General features: G+C 34.7%; 1 protein-coding gene across 2 annotated transcripts in view; it reads right to left on the bottom strand.

Annotated features, from left to right (window-relative positions):
- LOC110379869 (Ig-like and fibronectin type-III domain-containing protein 2) overlaps nt 1–22207 on the bottom strand; it is a 159817-nt gene that overhangs the window by 75384 nt on the left and 62226 nt on the right. For both annotated transcript variants that reach the window (XM_064039025.1, XM_064039026.1), the window contains exon 3: nt 22077–22105. The gene's annotated coding sequence lies outside the window, so the exon portion shown is untranslated. The remainder of the gene's footprint in view (nt 1–22076; nt 22106–22207) is intronic.

Genomic DNA, 22207 nt, shown 5'->3' with positions numbered 1-22207 from the left:
ATAGCAGCTACAGCAGTAAGGTAATTGTACTTATTTATACTTATATAAATTCTATGACAATTACCAGGCTTTTCTAGCGGTTTTACTGAAATATCTACGAATTATGAACATTGAAATTAAATATAACATGCAAATCATATTTGTAGTTATAGGCGTATAATTTCTAGTTTTAACTATGTATTTACTCGATCGACGTAAAAGGAATCACGTCATTGAAGGCTAAAGGAACTAAATCTAAACTGGGCATTCTATTTTCAAATTAATACAATCCAAAGACAACAAAAAAAAAGAAACAAAAACGATTACACTCATATACAACCTCAACTTTTATACCACTTAAAAAAAATCATATAAACTTTTTTAAACGCAATTTTAACCCTATAAACATTCAATTGAGGGCAGCGAGAAAATGTAACAATTTGGTTCGAAAGTCCCGGGGGTCGAAGTGACCGCGCAGAAAGGGTTAGATACGGTGCCGATTTATTTCTATTACCATGTGACCGCGGTCTCGGGTCTCGAGCATGATTATTTTATCCCAACATATGGTTTTTGGCGGCCATTCGTTAAAAGGCGCTGATCCTGAGCTTATTGGTAAGCTGGTATTCGTTTTAATGTTGATCCTTGTTTTCGGAATGCTGTAAAGTAGGTTACATTTGCGCAGATTTTAAGTTATGGATGACGTCACAAAATTACAGGTTTCAGTCCTTTTGGTTATGTCATTGAATATAAAAGCGTAGGTAATTTTTTTAATTCTATTCCTGAAAAATAATGTAGGTATAATGTAGAATTATTAGTGCTGAAGGATTGGTATCCAATTATTAGTTTTTGAGTCTCACTCCAATTTTTAAGCAATATTTAGGCACGTATGACTTAACTTTTGCACTTACAATAACCTGACTAAGCCCCTATTACATTAAGGCTTTATTACAATAAGGGAAATATTTGCTCCTAGCCGACGTAAAGTCATACCCAGACTACGTTCTTTCTACATAAAAACCTTTTTCTACACCAAAGACAACAATAGCGTATCCCACCAGTGTATTACATTCTTAACCCTTCCCATAGAATAACTTGCGGGTCAAGATGTACCGATTGGGTTTTTCCTGGATTAAATTTCAGGCACTTGGCTCGTGGAAGGGTTGACGTGGGGAAGGATATATAGTGTGGTGCTGACAATAATTGCTCTGTCGCATGTCTGGCCGCGCCTTTAATAAAGAAGAGGATTTTATTCGAATTCGGATTTCGAATTTGAATAGGATTCTTGGGATTGCGGAAATGTATTTAAGTTGAATTTGTTCTAGAAGGTTTTTTGTTTTTTTTTTTCGGAATGTATTGTGTTTATGTCTTACCTACTCTACATACATGTGTTAATTTAAATAAGTTAAATAACATAGATCTCAAGTATGTATTACTATTTGTTTTACTAACAAAATAAGCCTGAAACAAAGAAGTTGAATTTAAAAGATTGCATTTTAAATATTTTTAATAGGTATAACTCGAGGATGATATTAAAAATTCTCAGTTTTCAGTTTTCGCCATATGAATTTTAATCATATTTTTTTAACATGAAATACCTATATTTGAGCTTGCATGCATTCCTTATTCTTTCAATTTCCCTCTCCTAGTTCCAAAAACTGCCACTCACCAAGCAAGACGTGGCGCCACCGTCAATGCAAAAAACTTTCGCGCGAGTGCCAAAAAACACGACGCCGGCCGCCATAACGCGCCGCAAAATAAATTCAAAAACTATGTCTAAACTTCAATAAACTTCTTGAACTAATCAAAAACCCCTGCAGGGAGTTACTGGGCGCCCATCATACTATAAATAATATGTGTACAAGTGATGTGTGTACTGTGTGAGTGGATCAAGTTGCAGCAACCGGCGGAACTTTGTAAGTACCTACTGATTCCTATTTCCCATCGGTCCTGTGTGCAGCTTTCCATAAACCTCTCACAGAAAATCTCGTCCAGACTTACAACCTGGATAGATCTGTAAAAACCTAATGGTCTAGGGCTTACGGTCAACGAAGCGCCGTTCAAGTCACACCAACCTATCTCTCAAACAAAATTACCGAAAAATCATTTTAAATTATGCTTTGCAATACTATAACAATAGAAACACGAAAACACAAGAGATCTGGCTTCCAAATCCCGGTTCCAATTAATCCAGGATTTATCTATCTATTCCCCAATTTTACACTGCAGATTAATTTGAAAAAGCGCGGCAAAAGTAAACAATAAATCGCCCTAAACCGTTGCTATGGTAACGACAAACATTGTAATTGAATTTTTGGGACTAAGTAGTGTGCACTGCGATTTCACCGTGTCCTTTTTTCTTTATTTTAAGGATCATACTTTAATGCTTAATAGCTTATTATTATAACCTTCATTGAAAAGGGCGCTGAAATGGATTTTTTTTTTAAATTGTTGATAATTATATGCTGCGAATAGCCCAACGGCTGCTTTCAGGTATCGATCGGGCGATCGAAACGTTGTTCTTTTTTATTAAATATGTGCTAAAATATACATGTGTAAAAGTAGCACTATCAAACAAACAAACAAAATCTTCAACTCTATGTATTCATAACTAGACAGATAGATATGTACATATACATACATATGTAAGCTTGTTGAAATCGCATCCAAAATCTGTGTGTTAACTTTATTTGTAGTTGAAGTAAGCCCGTGACAAGGGTGTTGTCAGTTACACTCGAATCTCAGTGTTGCCAGCTCAATCGATACACCCCACGTTTCATGTTATGCACGTAATAATTTCGTTTTTAGCCGTGTTGCCTACAATTTTAATGAAGTTTTAAATTAATTTTAAATGTGTGGCTCTCTGTACGGTCGGTTTTACGGTTACATTATAAAGTTGAGGTAAATAAATGCTAGAATGAGGTGTTTTGTGACCACGTCGAAAATAGGTCAATACTGAAGCAATTTTTTCAATAGCTGCTACTATTTACTACTGGTGATAAAATTTTATGATGAATGTGAAGTAAGGAAAATATTTAGATATCGTTTCAGATAGTTAGATATCTTGAAATAGACGCAGTAAGCCAGGGGATTGCGGAATTGCTCTGAAGAGTTACCACGGCCCTGGTACATAAAGGGCTTAAGAAGGAACATGATGGGTTTTAGTCAGTAAGAGTATGATACTCCCTCATGCTGTACCCACAGTGGGAGGGAACATTTTTAAAAAGTCATGGACTATGAATGTGGCTAAAGTCCTCACATGGATACGACCGCTATTCTCCTGTTTACGTACCCGTCAAAACAGCACAAAAGCTGAAATTATAGCCCGTGCACCAAAGTGAGCCGTTAAAAGCTTTCAAGTAAACTGTCCACAATGCAACATTGTACAATTGTCACTAGCATAAACTCTGAAAGCTAAACATAAAGAAACGCGAACATAATAATATTTAACGGGTTCATTTTTCGCAACGTTGCGTCAATACGAAAATACTTGGAGCGTTGAACCAACTGCAACCAACATTATAGTTAAATCCAAGTATAACTGATAAAAATGTTTATTCCTTTGCTATTTCTTGGCGTAATTTTTATCTATGATTGTCAATAATAGGGTACATGAACAAGTCTGCCATAACACGCATGGGGGTCAAGGCAACGCAACATAGTGATAACTGACTCATGCAAACAAAATATTCAAACAGAACCATAAATTCATGTGCACATGCTTACTACTTAATGCCTAATGGTCAACTTACCCGAGTCTGTCAAAAACCAATAGAACATAACCATTCCACTATTGTGATAAGATTGAAAATCTATTGAACAAAGACAGATCGACGTCGGTTGATAAACTGTTGTCTGTATCTTGCAGAGAAGACAAACTCATGGCGTATCCAGTTGTTTAAATTCTAGCATGAATACCAAAATAGAATATTGAACTGTTCTAGTGTTATGGCAGTTATAAAATTCTCAATTTGAAAGTATTGAAATGGAACTGCATGACACGGCTGTTCGATGGCTGCATGCTATTTGACCGGGAAACTATAATCTCTCTCTCTCTTTCCTGCTATGTATCCCACATAATAGGTACTGTATTTTTTTCTTTGTTTTTAAAATTGGATCGAATCATTATTGTGTTATTGAGCTGCATTAAACAGGGATATTCAATATAATTCATTATAATCATCCTTTTTGTCGTCTCACGGCTGCTCACGCCTTCCTCTCAAGCACTCTTGTTCAATGCGGGTTTAATAGGCATTTTCTCGAGACGTTCTTCGAAGAAGATGAAAACACATTATACAGTTAAAATATATAAACTACTCTAATAAGGTCTTAAACTTCTTATTTATTTTTATAGGGTAACGTGTTCTATCTGTAGCCACATCTTAGCAAGCGACGAGTCTGTGGTCAAACGCAAACCTACATGGATAGAAAATGCTCTAGACTGCTCCATTTTGTGCTTTTATTGCTTTAAAACAACGCCAATTAGTTTTATTTACAGCCGATTAAAATCATTTAAAGCTTTTGACTGAGCAACTTTATGATAAAACTTTAACAACAAAAATCTCATCCATCATACAATTTAGCTGCATATCTAAGTGAGTCAGAACACCAGGCAACACTTTTTAATTTCGACGTTGCCAGCATCAAAAATAAAGCTCACGATTCGAGCTAGTGTGATTAAGTTTTTCCATTCTGCAACTCTTCTTTGATGAGTTATTTTCAGTGTGGCAACACGACGCGAATGGAATTTCAAATTTAAAAGTTTCCTTGTCATCGCCGAGCCGCGTTCGCTGAAAATCAGGAACTGATGCAATTTTTAAGAGCAGTCCCGTTTTACTGAAATACATCTACCGTCCTAGTTTTCGCGCTCTTTTTGCGTTCCATATTTAACGTTGAATTAGTACCGCCATAATTCTTTTTCACCAACGAGGTGCAACGTGAATTAGTTTTAATTTTAAAAGAAAACAATAGCAACTGGCCCTCGGGAATTCATAAAACTGAAATTTTGCGAACAATTTGCAATGTCAATTGTTGTATGGTTAGTCGAGGGTGTAAATATGAATTTTAAATTGTGGTTACAAATTTTAGAGTCGAAATTTTTTCGTTAAAAACTGTGTTTTTCGTTCCCCTTATTAGTTCTTTATAGCCTAGCGAGCTACTTTTTCAAAATCCTCGGTATAACATTACAATAATTCTTTGTTTAGCCTCTGGATAGGTAATAATATCAAAGAAACGAATAAAACCTATTTAATTCTAAAAACACTTTAGGTAGGTATAATATAAAAGCTTTAACCCCAACACCAAAAATGCAGAACTTACGTCTATCGGAACGCTGCACTCCAAATTTGAAATTCCGAATGGAACACCGAATCATGTCCGTTAGAAAAGAGAAAAAAAAACGAGCGATGGAAAAAAAAACATCACCATTGAATCGGAAAACAAAAGGATTGGAGGAATCCTTCCCGTGAATGGTCGTATCTATAAAAAGGTGCCAACAATGGCCGCCGAGTGAAAAGAGATTTCTGAAATCAGAGCTATCGTGGAAATCATAAAGATTTCTTTCGCAAATCGTCTGTAGTTTTATTTTTCACACGTATATAATAATATTCGGTTATCTCTTGCTTGTTTTTCGTTCTAACGTGTTATTGTTACAGCGGCCATTTGCATTTTTGTCGTTTCCTTAGTTTTGCGCGGGAATGTTGTTTTTGGTTCCAGATTTCCGCAACTGGATTTAATATTTCTGCTGTTTGCTGCTACTATCATAAAAGTTTATAGTTTCACATGACGCTTGTCATGAAAACTCTTTGAATTATAGAAATCTCATTCGCGTACAGTTAAACGAGAAAGTATTAAAGAGATTTAGTTGTCGGATTTAGAATCAGACATAGCTAAAAATATTTGTTTGTTTGAATTCAAAATATTTGATCCATAATTGAATTTTATTTATTTAATTTTACTTTTTATTTTCCGAATGGTTCCATGTAGGTTTCATGTAATTAACATCCTCATCATAAATGATAACGACTGCTTTCCTTAGGTCTTTAGAGCCCTGGAAGCCATTAGGTTTGAAAGCTGATGGTAATTAGCTACGGTTATCCCTTTTAGCCGGAACCATTCTGTGAAACTGCTGTAAAAGGTTCTAAGGTGATCTACACTTATTTTTAACCGACTGGCTAAGGCTAAGGTGGGTAATGAGTTTATCAGCCCATGTAAATGTATGTATGTATCAATGTACGGGAGTTTGAGCCTTTGTGACATTAGTTAGACCAAAACCCGTGAGGGGTATTGGGTTGCCTGGGTAACTGAGTTGAGGAGGTCAGATAGGCAGTCTCTCCTTGTAAAACACTGGTACCTAGCTGCATCAGGTTAGACTGGAAGCCGGCCCCATAGTTGGGAAAAGGCTACGCAGACGATGATGATGTATTATAACAATATTGCTATGTAAATATTTGTCAAAAGTATACGTCTTGTCGGATAGTCGGATGTTACTCAACTGAAGCGTTTGACACAGTATATTTGTACAGTGGGTATGCGCGTGCGGCTCCCAAGCGAGCAGTTGTGAAAACTGCGCAAGGGCAGCGTTGCATCAATGTTGACAGCTGTCAGGTCGTTATTGTATTTAGTGTATTTGTAGAGAATAATTGAAGATGGTGCGGTCAAGTTTGCTTAGAAAAACGTTTTGGTTTGGCCTAAGACAGAATCGAATAAAAAATCTAGTGCAGATGACATAGAACGGCTTTGGTAAGAAGAGAAGATAGATTTGGAAAAATCCCATGGCATTCTAATTGCTGTTTTTATCATCTTAATACTTATGAATTTGTCAGTAAAACTGAATAGTTTTAAACACAGGTAGCTTTTCGCGTGTACCAAGGACCCAAATAAAATTAGCTTATAACTTTGTCAAGATAGACTATTTTTGTACCTACATAATTTGATTTCAATTGATTTTGGCAGATTAGCGCACCAGGTAAGACAGACTTATTTCCTATCAACAATATTAATAAGGATCAGTAAGAGGCTACAAATAAACAATGACAAGAAAATGTGAAATCGGAAACCACGTAATCGAAAAAAACAAAACAACAAAAAGCGAATCACTGAAATTATTTTTATTTTGTCAAAGTATCTACAAAATATACACAAACTCGCAAGAATTTTCTTTGATCGTTTAACAAAGCACCTAATTAGCCTCTTCATTGATTTTAATTAGTTCCTCTGTTATGTGTTTTCAAATAAACAATAACGTGTTTCGGCCTTGTACAAATTGTTGACAAAAAGACGGACAAATTGTACTGTCCATGTATAGTTGAGTCCTTGCTTCCTAAATGGGAGACTGACCGGTCGTGGTAGGGTTGCATACTAAGTTATAAACAATGTCAGTCATAAAATAATAACAATAATGCTATGCACACTCATAAAATAATAACAAAAAAGCAATGAATAAACAATTCATACAAAACTATTTATGTATAACTTGTTTATAGTCAACCACTGTGCAAAAATATGTTGCAACTATAATTTGGTCAGCTTCCAGTCTAACCGAATGCAGCTAAATTGCTGTCCACTACATGGAGCGACTGCCGAACTGACCTCCGCAACTCAGTTACATGGGCATCACAAAACTCCTAGGTAAGAATAGTTATCAGACTTTCTGGATTCTGACTACCTGTAACGACTATGAATAATTTGTGTAAGCTCGTCATGACAAGATACCCATGACTGCGACAAGCGTTGCTTAACTTTATGATCAATCGACTCGTCTCACGAGCTTCTCCAAAAAAATATTGGCAATATTAACGTTGATTGATTGTGATTGATTGTCATTTTCATCATTAGTCTTAATAATCATTAATGAAATCACATCATTTTCATATTGACAGCCCTATTCCATGCGCACGCGCTCCGTCCCTACCTCTATGTATGCAAGTCACAAGTATCAAGGCTAACCGCACTAAGTACTTAGTTATCTAAGAATTAATTGGTTAATTGTTATTTTACTGTCGCGACGGCTATGTGAGGAAAACCTTTAATGTTACTGTTTGATCATGACCTTATTTTAATGAGGCCTGATGATTATGATCATCTTCTACTGATTGAAAATCGAAGTTAAATTAATAAATAATATGAAATATACCTATGTGTCCAATATTTATGTCTTAAACCGATTTTAGTAGTCGTATACTATAACGCTACTCTATTTCAAAGAAAGCTTTAATAATGCCATTTAACCATTGTCTTTCATACTGTAACTGTTACAGCCCTTTTATCGTCCCACTGCTGGGCTGCGGCCTCCTCTCACACGGAGAAGGATTGAGCATTAACCACCACGCTTGCTCAATGCGGGTTGGTGATCTCTGCCATATCCACGTAAATTGTTGAGGCAGAAATACTTTTAAACAAGAACAAAGTAAACTTATAAATATAATTAAGTGAAATTTGAGTATTTCGACGTTCGTTTCATAAGAAATAGTTTTGCTATAGGAATAGATGTAAATAAAAACCTTAGCAATAAATGGCTTAAAAGCAAATAATCTGTTTACCTATCTACACCCAACTTTAAAATGCATTTAATTAAACTCAGTCCGCTGACTCCAAACTTTTAGTCAGCCGATAATCTCTGCCGGTAGTCTGATCGGTCTCTCAATCAGTAGGTATCTGAGATGTATGGTAGTATTGGTAGTTCGCACATTACAACGATCGGGTATCGACTAAGTAATTACTTTGATGGGATTCACGATGGGAAATAATTTAATCTGCATATCTACTGGGTCTTTGAGTTTCTGAAGAGATCCCTATGACGTAAAAACTGTCCAATGGATTTTGATGAAACTTGGCAGCATTACAGCTTACTAGTTGTTTTCCCTCGGTTTCACTTGCATCCCGTGGAAATTACTGCCCGTATCGGGATAAAATAATATAGACGATGTTACTCGGGAAGAGTGTACCTTTAAAACAGTGAAAGATTTCTTCAAATCGGTTCAATAGTTTCGGTGCCTTTTGGGTACAAACAAACAAAAAAAACCCACATTATTTCTTTAGTTTACATAGACATAAAAATATTTACAAGCTATTTTTCATCCGGGTGGCAGAAGAAGCTTAATCGAGAGACGGGTGAAACCGCTGGTCGAAGCTAGTTTTCCCAATAACCTTTCTTCATGATGAAACATATCCATTAAAAACGTGTAAAGAATATAGAATACACACTGCAATTGGCAAGTTTAATAGCTCCCTAACACCTTATATACCTGACATTGCTCTTTGTAACATTATCCAAGGTTTATACAATGTTACATAAGAACTTAATGTGTTAATTATATATTGTTATAGAAGATTATGGCTTAAGGTCAAGGAGGTTAGATGCAGGAAAATAGAGCTATGATTGATTTGTTTTATTGGGCCTTCGTTTAAAATTGTGAAGAAGGCTATTTATAACAATTAAGGGTCCGTTCAGACAGACCGGCTTGGAGAGCATTGGCGCGCATTTTTCTTTTCACACAGACCGGAATCGGCTCCGATCGGCTGTGTGAGATGCAAACGGAACCAAAGTCTACAAGACCGAGAAAAAGTACTTATGCGATCGGAGCCGACCGGCTCCTCTTATTATTTTACACCGAGCGCCTTCGAACCTTCTTAATGACAAAAGCAGTGCACATGCAAAAATAAACCTTACTTCAAATACTAAGTACCCAATTTAAAACCTGTTAAGAATTCGCTCTCCTCTCCGAGCCGGTCTATCTGAACGGACCCTTACACTGCAAATGTCTTCCGATAGCTTGTTTGGGCTAGTCTAGATTAACTTCAAAGGTTTCACTATAATAGCCAATTAGTTGACGAAATATGTAATTGGATTACGAAACGTCCAGTCTAGTGTAATTAGAATTACACCTACCGTGGCAGTTACTTTACACACCCGGATAAAAATCACTTAAGATAACCTATAACTCCATCGATATAATTAAGGTTTCTTACACTGAAATGATTTTTGAAATGGAAGCAGTTTCTAAGATTAGTGCGTTCAAACAAACAAACTCTTTTGCTTCATAAAACCTGAGAAAAAATTATAATTGAAACTGTTAATTTAACATCAATTTCAATAATGATTGAGGCATACAACTCAAATTAAATTGCCATCGTCCATGGGAGCTTCATTGACAACTAATCATATTAATAATTCATTTAATATCATTATCCTACTAGTTTCTTGCATGGAAAGAATCTTAATTAACCGTAATTACAGTTATTAATTTTAATTTTATATTAATTTTATTCTTCAGAAGTTGTTTCACAATTTTCTTGTACCCTTTGACATATATTGTTCTTTTTTAATTATTGTTGAGAGTTTATCGTGTGATAATGTGATTCCAGACATTGTTGGTATTTCTAGTGTTTAATCTTAAATATTTTATTTTTTACATCTAATGCTTTTCTAATTAGTTTTTGGCCAATCATTTGACGTGTTTGTAAGAAAATACTATCGTAACTGGGATTCGATCCGATGTTCTCATACATACCAAAATATAGATCTATGGTATGAGTATAGGTACCTAGGTAATTACAAAGCCATAGAAATAAATTATCTATACAGAGTAAAAATAAACTTCTTTATTTATTAGTACGTATCATAGCTATACCCTAAATATAGCGTGACACAAAGACATCTAATTACCGAAGCCGGTAGTAATTAAAGCACTCTTTTGCAAAGGAAAATTCGTTTAAATCATCACATTAGTACGAAAACATGAAAACCGGAACTTTAATAAAAAAAGTACAAACAAACAAACTGCAGTAGAATTGGGGATTGCCAAAGGAATGGAGTAATTGAGTAAAAATAAATAATTTACACTATATAACTGCAGTAAATGTCAATCTTTCTATTGAATAAAGATGGCCGCCGTGCAGTGTCAATGGCGATGTTACGACGCAATATTTTTATAGTTTATTTATTTACATATTAAGGTTTTCCACAGCATGGTTTAACTTAAGTAACTACTAGATTCATAAAAAGTCATCTGAAGAATTCTCTTTGTAAGCCATAACCATAATATTTTACTACGATACGGGAGTCGACAACCAGTCAAAATCAATACTGTAATTATTGTACTATTAAAATCCATTACTCAATGATTTTTAAATGAAAATATGTACAATAACGTTACAGATTTTTCACATGAAAGTCCTTTGCTATACATTATCAATAAAAAATAACACTTTTAAAAATTAAAACTGCGACATTATTTTAATGAAAATGACATAGGAATTAATTTTATACTTAGGCGCTTTGCACATGGAGCAACTATTGGAGCAACTGGCAACTGGCAACTAGCTGTTTACATATATTTCAATTGAACCGCGCATACATAATATAGCAACTCGAGTTTCGAGTTCTGGTAATCGTCAACAGTTTTCAGTTGCTGTATTCGATGACTAAGATAGTTCCTAATTGCCGCAACTAGCAACTGTTAAATATTATACCGGTTTTTAAAGCTGCCAGTTTCCTCAACCGTCAATCGCAACGCGTCCGGCGATTTCACACCCTCCCTCCCCTCTCCCTGTGCCCTATCATTCCAGTCAAGTGCCGCTCAATACGTCGCCGACTACACACGTCTTCACTTGCTCACAAATTGCGGCAAACGTAAACGTTATAGCAACTATCAACTTTTTACAAGAAACTTTTAAAATGTTGATAGTTTCCTCAACTTAAGTTGCTCCATGTGCAAAGCGCCTTAATCAACTACCCCAATTCACTCAAACTGCTATAAAATCAAAAGAACCAACTAGCCACACACACACACAGCAACTACATACCAACCTAACAGTTTTTCCTATTTACCAACACAAGAGTAATTGTCCAATTAGAGTTAATTTCATTTGTTTTGTGACACAACGAGGTTCGAACGTTGCGGTCACGTGGCGGACATGCGCAGTTGTCACGAAATATTTTTTTCATATTGTTGAATCTGGTTACAAAGTGGGTAAATGGTGCTATTGTTTAGAGTATTTTTTTTGTTATTTTAGCTGAGATTTTTATAAGGCTTAAATACTTTTTTCACAAAGTTATATAGTCTATTTCACTTGTTCTGGAATCGTATCCGCATCTTCCGGGCTTTCTGGTCTATAAAAACAAAGTCTACCTATATCCCCAGCGGCCCCCACACGTCCTGCCGGGGCTGCGGGATTATTCGAAGGAGCCAAGGCCCTGGTACACAAAAGGCTTACGACGGGACACGACGGTTTTTAGTCAGTAAGAGTCTGACACTGCCTCACCGCTGTGGGAGGGGTCATTTGATGATTTTTGACTTCGTGAAACAAAAAAAAAAAAAAAAAGTCTACCTATATCGTAAACTATGTTCTGGTTGCCAACTAACTCCATCATTTTGTTTGTCTCTATTATAATCTTGTGACGATGCATAATTACAATTCTTTTCGTGTTTCGGTCCTAATTACACAGTATTTTAAGTGTTTGAAGGTCAGATTTCCAGCACATTAAAGTCAGAATTTCATGAAAACTATTGTGGTCATCCACAATAGTTTTGAAGTATTAGTTACATATTGTAAATGGATTCATAATGCTGTGGGCTTTTAAAAATACCTTAAATTATTAAGGTTTCCTAGGTGCTTAAACCACAAATAGAAAAAGGCTGTGTGGGTTTAATCCCCGAATGGAAAAATACCCAGACCACATTGCTTATAGACACAGCATTTTATCCTCTACAGAGCTATTATTAAATAGATCCTTATTATTTGTTTTTTTAATAACAAAACACTAAACGTTCTATAACCTCTGGAAACCAGTTTGAGACGGGATCTTAAAGGTCACATTTTTTTGTATTTATTATTGTAAGCAAATAGACTATTTTATATGGGGACATTGAACTTCAAATAGTTTTTTGAATGATCAACGAACTTTTTATGTAAAACGTGTTTTAGTTGTGTTGTAATGAATTAAATTGGATTTTGATACTATTTTGGTTGGTAACTTTTAGCTTTCATGTTCTTTTTATTTCATACTCGCTTCGGCCAATTGTTTTTGCAGCATCCCTTGGGAATTATTTCCCCAATAAATCAGCTACCATAGACATAATTTTTCAAATCAAACCAGTAGTTCCTGAGATTAAGCACATTGGAGCAAATAAATAAATTCTTCAGCTTTACCTCAATATACATTTCCAGTCTTTTTTTCGTACTTTATTTAACGAAAATGTAAATAATATCATTTCTAATATGAAGTTATATTGTGGCCCGAAATGAATCAATTATATTATGACAACTGAGAATTTCCCAAGAGTAGAATTCTCTTAGTTAAGATTAAAGACATACTTAGGTACCTGAATAAAATAAGATCTAGCTTTAATATCAGTACAAATATTTTTACAGGTTCTTCTCCACTTTTGAAATACATACGTAGGTACAGGTTGTTTTACAGGAAAACATAACTTTACTGGGAAATAAATTACTTTTTGCTGCATTTAATTATTTCTGTTAAAAGAGGCTGCAAAATACCTTCCAGGAATTTATTAAACGTTGATTTTTCCTAGAAAACTACCCCCTGTTTCGCTTATAATTATGGCGAAATTATAACAACCCTTTTATATGAAGTTTTTCATAATTCTACGAATAAATGAAATTGAACTAAAGGCCAGAGATTATTTTTCTACCTACCTTAAAAGTCCAGAAGCAACAAAATTAAGTATGGAAGTACTCCAAAAATGTTTTACAAAAAAAAAAAAACTTTTTAAAACACTCGAAATTCCGTAACGTTTTAATTAAAGAAACAATACGAGATACGGAAGGCATGAAAAAACTCATTAAGCTGTTTTTACTGTTCAACGTAATTTCGACTCTATTGTTAGAGTGTTAAGGCTTATTTTTCTAGTTAATTGATGGGAATTGTAATAATTTGCTTCCGTATAAGCCATTCGATAGAATGATGTGCATCTGTTAAGGTCAAAAATTTTATGTAGCTATTGAAATAAATTGTTAATTTAAAAAAATACTTGTGAGAAACGGATATAAAAATCTATTGTAAATACATATGTTATTGTAGTAATTATGCATCGTTATTTTTTTGATTCAAGGTGGTTCTTTGAGATTAAAAGGGATTTGTTTATTTGTGTTCAAAGATTATATTATTAATAGCACGTCAATCAACGTCGAACTATTATTTTTATTTGTGTGTAAAATCTACATTAATATAATGAAGAGGAATACTTTTTGTTTGTTTAGTTGTACCCTGAAGGCTCCGAAACTAAGGAACCGATTTGAAAAATTCCTTCACTGTTGAAAAACTACACTCTTTCCGAGAAACATAGGCTGTATTTTATCCCGGTATGGGCAGTAGTTACCACGGGACGCGTTTGAAACCGCGGGAAAACAGCTAGTTATTAATTAAACGTGTTGTAAACATTACATTGTAATCGATCCTTGGTAGTTTGAATAATCGATAAACCTCCATAATTTAAACATTATTCAATAATAACTAGTTTCATTGATCAGTATGCAAACGAATGCATTGATGCACAATGTCCTAACTGCGTGGACTCGAGGCCATAAAACATACCTATTACTAGTTCTAATTACGTAATTAAGCCGTGATTACACAACACGAGGATCCATTTACTAAACAATATAAACGTTGATTAACGAGCCAATTAACTGTCCGTGACATATCGATGTGTACGAGGTTTTATATACGACCTTATGTAAAGCAACCATCTTTACATACTTTATTTAATATTTTTCGTGACTTTAAAAAACGCACCGTGTTCTAGCGTATGGACTGTACCTTCAAAATAAGGGATCATTAATAACACTTTTATGTAATAAGGAATAGGGTTCAATTTCCTGTAACGATAAACGAATTTCCATTATGCAGTGACCGCTACTTCATTGAGTGATGTTATCAACCTTATTGCGTTGATCTAAGGTCTATTTTTGCGTACCCACAAATTGCTTCAGAAATCAGATAGGTGAGTTTCCGATGTACGCTCGTTTATAACCATTATCTCATGAATGTTATGACTTTTGATACCGATGACGTCATGAACGCATTCAATCTATTTTCGCTTGATAGAGGACTGACAAGGGTTGAAAAATTATTATTTTCTCACCTATCTTGGTAAGTTAGGAAGATAAGGTAGTTAAGGTAACTGTTATAGATGACTGTTCGTTTTCTTTATTGTTTAAAGGGTTCTTAGGGTTTTGTACCCAAAGGTTATAGGTATATTTGTTTGGTTTACATTTTACACAATAAAATGGATTGAAAGAGTAATTTGCATTATTTCTATTGTTTGGCTACGTTTTAAGTAGAACTGGAAAATTTACTTACGATAACAAGTTTTATAGCAATTTATGTTATTTTCTTAAGCATATGTAAGTATGTCTGAGATTTTCATCCGAAAGTGCGACGGTAAAGGTATAAATATCACTTCTTGAAACTGTTTTAATGTTCCCCTTGTTGACAAAAATCTTAAGATTCCCACTTCACCTTCAGTAAGGGGGAAGCGAGGAACGACAAAATCCACAGTCTACACAAAATATCATATATTCGAAAATATACTAGAATGTAAGTAGTCGTAGGGTTCTTTTGTAAGTTATTTCATTAACATAGATATTTACAAATTTACAAAAAATTACAATAAAGAGGCTGTGGAGATGGTAGAAAGAGTTACCAAGTTAGTCAGTAAAAGTCGGACACTCCCTCACGCTGCACCCACATTGTGAGGATTCAGTTAATGATTTTCGAACAAAAAAGAGGTATGCCATGATTTCCCACATCCCAAAGAAAAATATAATTATTTACAATTGCCATGTAAATAATTTCAACCTTTGAAAAACCTCATTAATTATCACATATATTTAACTTAAATAATATCCTAATTAGGGTCTTATCCTACAGATTACACCCATCACAATTTGCTATATCAGGCCCTTATTAAATTACCTGAACACAGCCCTATTAATATCCCTTTATATAACGATGACTTTGCAAATGGCTGAAGTGAAGGTCAAAGTTGGCGTTTAAGCTAATTATTAGTATTACGGCGGTTAATTAACGGCTATTTGCCGTTTTGCTTGTAATTAACTGTTTGTTTTGTATGCTATGTTTTGGGATTTGTGTTTTAATTGGTCAGTAACTTACTACATGTAGATATATGTATGTTTCGGAGGGCACGATAAACTGTAGGTCCCGACTGTCATTGAATATCTTTGGGTAGAAGCCAGTAAGGCCGACAACCAGTCTTGCCTAGGGGTAATGGGTTGCCTGGGTAACTGGGTTGAGAAGATCAGATAGGCAGTTGCTCCTTGTGAAACATTGGTACCCAGCTGCATCCGTTAAGACTGAAAGCCGACCCCAAAGTAGTTGGGAAAAGGCTAGGCAGATGATGATGTAGATAGATAAGAACTATGGCATCAAAATTAATGTTTTTTTTGTAGATAATTGTGCCATAATGTATAAGAAGAACAGAGATATATTTTTTTAAAATCTCTTTAGAACAAAAGTATTTTCTTTGAAGATATTATTCTGTCAAGTTTTTATTTCTGTCTATTTCAAAATATTTAAAAAATTGAATAAAATTTCATTATAACAGAAAAATAAGTACTCAAACATACAAAAACATTACTTAAAATAAACTATTCAAACCACCTACAAATCTAGTTTATCAAAAATAGATGACACCGTACGTACTTGAGGTCAAAACAAATGACAGCAAGGTCAATGACATCTCAGAGGTTATGTCATATACGACCTTATGAGATACAACAGCTTGTTATAAAATAAGAAAAGAGTATATATGTTATGGGCCATGTGATTAATGCGGGCATTATTTATAATGCCCGAGCATTATGAATAATGTCTAGCTTTATCGGGCCAAGTGATTAATAACTATCTTAACTTCATTATTTATCACATTGCACGGGCATTATTATTTTGCTACATGATAGTTGGGCAATTTGATAATAAAGCTATATTTTATGTGTTGCGAGGGTGGCAGTTGTTCTAATAAATAAATCCTGTTACTTGCCACATATTTTATGATTATTGTTTTAAATTATATGTTCTATTTTAATGGGAAATTATAGTATTTTTCTTGGCTCGTTTTTTTTATGGTAGAATTTAATTTGGATTCAAAACATTGTATTAAAAACTGAACTTAGTGACGAAAACGAATCGCTGCAAAACCGACTCCACGTAGTCTTGTCTGCCCTACCCCTAGAGTGCAATTCAAAACCGCGTAGGCACGGAGGGGCGAGGTGGCCTGCGAGCTGAGGCGCAGGTAGTTGAAGCGCTCGCCGCCGCGGCTGAGGCTGGCCGGCTGAGCCGGCCAGCAAGCCGAAGCTGCGGTGGTGAGCGTGAAAACAATCTGCGACGATAAGCTCGAATGGGACCGCCGGAGCCCCGCAGCGCCGGAGCCGTGACAGAAGCCATGCTTGCTGCATGTTGCATGCTTACTTCTATGCTCTGTCAATTGATATGGGATGTGTTATATTTAGTTCATTTTAAGTTAAATGTCAATAACAGTAAAAAAATGGAAATTAAATATGTTTGTATTACATTGCCCAAAAGGTCACGGGCAATATGTATAGTGCCCGGTCAATTTGATTGTTTGAGTAATTATTATCAAATTGCACTCTCATATTGGGCATTATTCATAATGACCGGGCATTATGTATACTGCCCAATTTATCACTTGGTCCATAACATATATAGCACTGCATTCATGTTCGTACAATATGAAAGCAATTTATTAGTACAATTTTTATTGGTGGGATGTGTTGAATTTTATTTGGGTCTTTTGGAGGATAGTTGAAAATATTTTAGACTTGGGATGCTCCGGTGTTTTTTGATACTTGTAAAACTTCTTACTAGCTGTTCCATAAGATTTCACCGCATCCTTAAATTACTACTTCTCGCAGTCGGATAAAAAGTAGCATATTTCTCAGGTTCAAAACTATCAGTGTATTACATTGTTTCGAAATTTATAATATTAGCAAATTGTTTTCATGTTCAGAAAGAAAAAAATACTATCAGATACATAATTTTGCGTTGAGTTTAATTTTTAAACTCATAAGAGTTTTCATAAAAATGCCCATAAGGGCATTTTTATATCAATTTTTTAATGAATTAATTTTATGACTCATATACTTTACAATCTATCCAGCACTAAACTACTAATACCCATAACTTAAACACAACATAAACACGAATACCTAATTTCATACATACATACATACATACTTACAGCTATTTACATGCAGATTGTTCGTAAGTTTATCGGTGTGAAGGTTAGCCGCTCGTCTTCAAACACCGGTCGACCCTCATCCGCAGTCCGCATTTCATTAAGTTGGTTAAATATGGGTAAAGATGCGTTCATACGAAATTGTTTAATACATATTTAGGGAAGGAAGTAATGGAGTAAGAAAAAGAACTTATGCTATAAAATTCTATGTGTGCAAAAGGATTAGACCATAAAATTAACTAAGATTTAAAGTATATAAGATTTAGTGGCAATGTTGTAAATATTTACGGAGAAAACTGTTACAGATTAAGTTAGAAAAAAACCTATAAGACCTTCGCAACAAGTGACACCTATATTCAGCAGCGGTTACACCCGCGTCCCATAAGATCCACGAACTCGTATGTACAGTTAAAAGCATAGCCTTCCTTGGTAAATAGGCTATCTAACACTGCATTTAAATTCCACCAGGAATTCCTGAGACTAGCACGTTCAGACAAACAAACTTTTGAGCTCTATAATTTAGTATACATTATTAATTGTCACATTTCTATAAAAAAGAGGTATCAAACCACACACTGTTACACAGTGCACCTAAACGCATCAGTATGTAGATATAATAGAAATATAACTCATGATGGGCACTGCGCAGTCGCACGCATGAACTATTGAATAGCATATCATTTGAAATGTCATTGTCTCGCTCAGAATGTCATGACTATTATAATATTTATCGCTAACTACGGTGTTCTTGACTAGGTGTCATTCTTACTTATCTTGTCAAGATAACTAACACATACTAACCTACTAGTAGTGATTCCTTTTTAACAAGATTTTAATGCAGTTTCAAATGACAAGAGAGAGTGGCCGTTTTTTTAACCTACTGTTAGGTATTCATTCCCTAACAAGATTGTAATGCTTTGAAACTGACTAGAGATAGTGGCTGTTTTTTGGTATTTTTATTGTAGACACTGCAATTGTTATTTTGTCATTATCTAGGGTCTAAATTGCAAGAGGTACTACGACTACTGTGATATGGTCACGTTAAGTAACTCTCAATTGGTGTAACTCTCAATCGAAGATCAAGAGGTTGCCCCAAAACTAGATAGAGAAGTGTAGGGGTGAAGTATATAAAGGAGAGCCAGGTGTCCAGAGTGACGATGAAGGTAGAGAGAAGTGGTAAAGAAAATAGGGGTTATTGACTCCAGTACCATGTAGGACTTATGATATGTTCGAAAATAAGTGGGCTATATCTGTGTTACCTTGCTTTGCGCGCAAACAGGCAGACTTTTCATAAAGAATGATGAATTATGAAAAGAATTAATAATTTACACGGTTCCAGTTGCTTAAATGCTTTTAGCCATTACTTCTCAATGCAAAACGCTCCGTTACACATAAGATGTAGGTACAAAATAATATGGTAATTTTAAAGGAAATTGTAATTGTCTGACCATAACAGCATCTGTCATTACCAATGACTGACGGATTAATTACTCGTCACATTCGATTAATTAAGGTATGGATGAGATAGAATTTACCTTAATTTTTGTACTGGAATTGAGGAAAAGACTTAATAGGTAAAGTCGTATGTTCTCATTGGCATAACAGAGTTTTTGTACTTTTATGATGGCTCAGCGGATGTGCAAGATATTTGATATTGAGATATATTACAGCGAGTTTTTCTTTAGTTGCATGAATTAAATTCCTTTCTGCTTAGAAGGAGTTGATTTTGTAAAGTTCATGTAATATTTGAAGTTTGAAAATTCCTGTTTTTCAGCCTATTTTGAGTAAATGCTTTTTGATTGATTGGTTGATTGTAAGAAGCGTGGTGCGAGGAAAACCAAACAATTTTTTTTTCAATTTTAACGAAATACCTAAATGTTGGCCTTGATTAGGTCTCAAAACCAGGACTTTGCCGTACTTTTAACCACAAGACTGACTAGGAAAGAGTATGAACTACTTTCTTGGTTTCCGACGGTTAAATCTCTGGTATGTTATCGTTAAGTTAAATTGTTTTGAACGACAGTAATTAGACCGAAAACATTATCGATATGTAATTTTGTTATTAATTCTTGCATTCGCTTTGGATATGCTACCGATTTTAAATATATATTATACTTTTACTTGAAAATATTTATAATGACACATGACTTTTCTTGAATGTGCGAATAGAAAATATTAGTACAGAAGAATTCTTAATCCAAATTATAACTATGAAAGTAATTTAATGTTTTTTTCCTAGCAGCCGTTAAGATTGGGACGAACTATTAGAGCGCATTTCGCAGTAATAAGGGTACCGAATCTTTTGGGCAATTGACACCTATAAGTTTTCAAGGGAAAACACCGGTGCTTATAATGTACTGACGCCCAAAAACTGGGCAGACTGTAGGTACATTCATGTTGTACTTATATTATACAAAACCAAAAATGGAACATCAAAAAAGGATCAAGGTGTTACCAGTCGTAACACACGTAAAATTTTCTTTACCAACAATGCGTGGCCTCCACAAATTATGTCATAAGCTTGACATATTGTCAATGTCGGGCTTAAGGCCTTACATTGTCTAATAACTTGGCCATAATAAACACTGCTTATTTATATACGAATGTATTTATTGTAAATACAAGGTTTATGTTTATTTCAATAAAATATCTTGTCTTGTTTTGGTAAGGAATGTGGTTTGTGAATCTTTTGTTAAGTTCTCAAGTGTTGTGAGTGTAAAATAATGTGTTGGTGTTGTTTATGGTATTTGTGTGAGATCGTAAAAAAAGAATAGCAGGTGCCATTTGATTGAATAAAACCTTTTTCTGCAATTGTCATTCCGTTTATAATCCACTACCTCGCGCCAGGTAAACATTGAATCTACTTACAAGTACCCATGAATAAAATAGCATATTCTCATTAAAATGATCTTCATGTGATTGTTTCACACTCTAGATCTTAAATTTTATAATTATTTTAGCATAGATCTTGGATGTTACCAATGATCATGGAAAAGCATTTACTTCTTAACAAAATCCCAAAAGAACTCTCTAAAAGTTTTTATTTAATTCCTTACTACCTTTACAAATTAATTATAATTAATTGGACCAATTACAACCACACTAAACACAATACACATATTGACATAACAACCATGACCTAAGTAAATCGCTGTCCGTCAACCATAGAGGTTGTATATTGTCTCTGGCCACTAATCCATATGCCGACCGCGACGACCGCAGCTTAACCTCATGAATCAGAGTTGTCAGTAAGCCCTTCTCACGTGGATATAATCGTCTCTGGTTTGATTAGTGGATTTATGGAATATTAGGCTTGTTTAACCAGAAGGTACTTTGATATAGAATAGAATATTATGTTATGGTATGGTACTTTTGAATAGAGTCTGACGTCTGACTAATAAAAGGTGACACCAGAACGACACTTGAATGTTGACATGTATGTCAGAGAAAAATAACAACTTGATACTTTTGTTGTTATTTTTTATTTGCCGCTTTTTTCTGGTGCCACATTCATTTAGTCAGATTCTTTAGTACCAACTCATTTTTCATCTTCTTGTTCGAGTCTTATTGCCTTCCAATTTTTTTTTTATTCCAAGCTATCAAAGGAATTTGAGAAAATCCAAATAGGGTTTGTTTGCAGCTTTCTTGCTTAGAAAGGGACGATCTCCAGCTTTTTTATATTCATGTATAACTTAATGTAAACTTCATTCTTTACACATTCTTTGTAACATAGTGTTACCATACCATAATCAAATAGATAATTCAAATTAACGCGGATACTAATTAATTCAACGCCTATTTCTTCCCACCTGCAATCTATCAACTAACAAACAAATTATCATAAATATTTTAAATACTCACAGTCTTAACTTAGTTGATTCACAGCCAATCTGTAATGAAAACAGAACGTGTATTAATATTCATGTATACCGTATATAGTAGACTAGCCGTTTTCCCGTGGTTTCACCCGCGTCCCGTGGGAGCTACTGCCC

The sequence above is a fragment of the Helicoverpa armigera genome, chromosome 18, assembly GCF_030705265.1.
Source record: "Helicoverpa armigera isolate CAAS_96S chromosome 18, ASM3070526v1, whole genome shotgun sequence".
Lineage (NCBI taxonomy): Eukaryota > Metazoa > Arthropoda > Insecta > Lepidoptera > Noctuidae > Helicoverpa > Helicoverpa armigera.
Note: the sequence above shows the minus strand (reverse complement) of the source record. Positions and strands in the feature narration are given on the sequence as shown.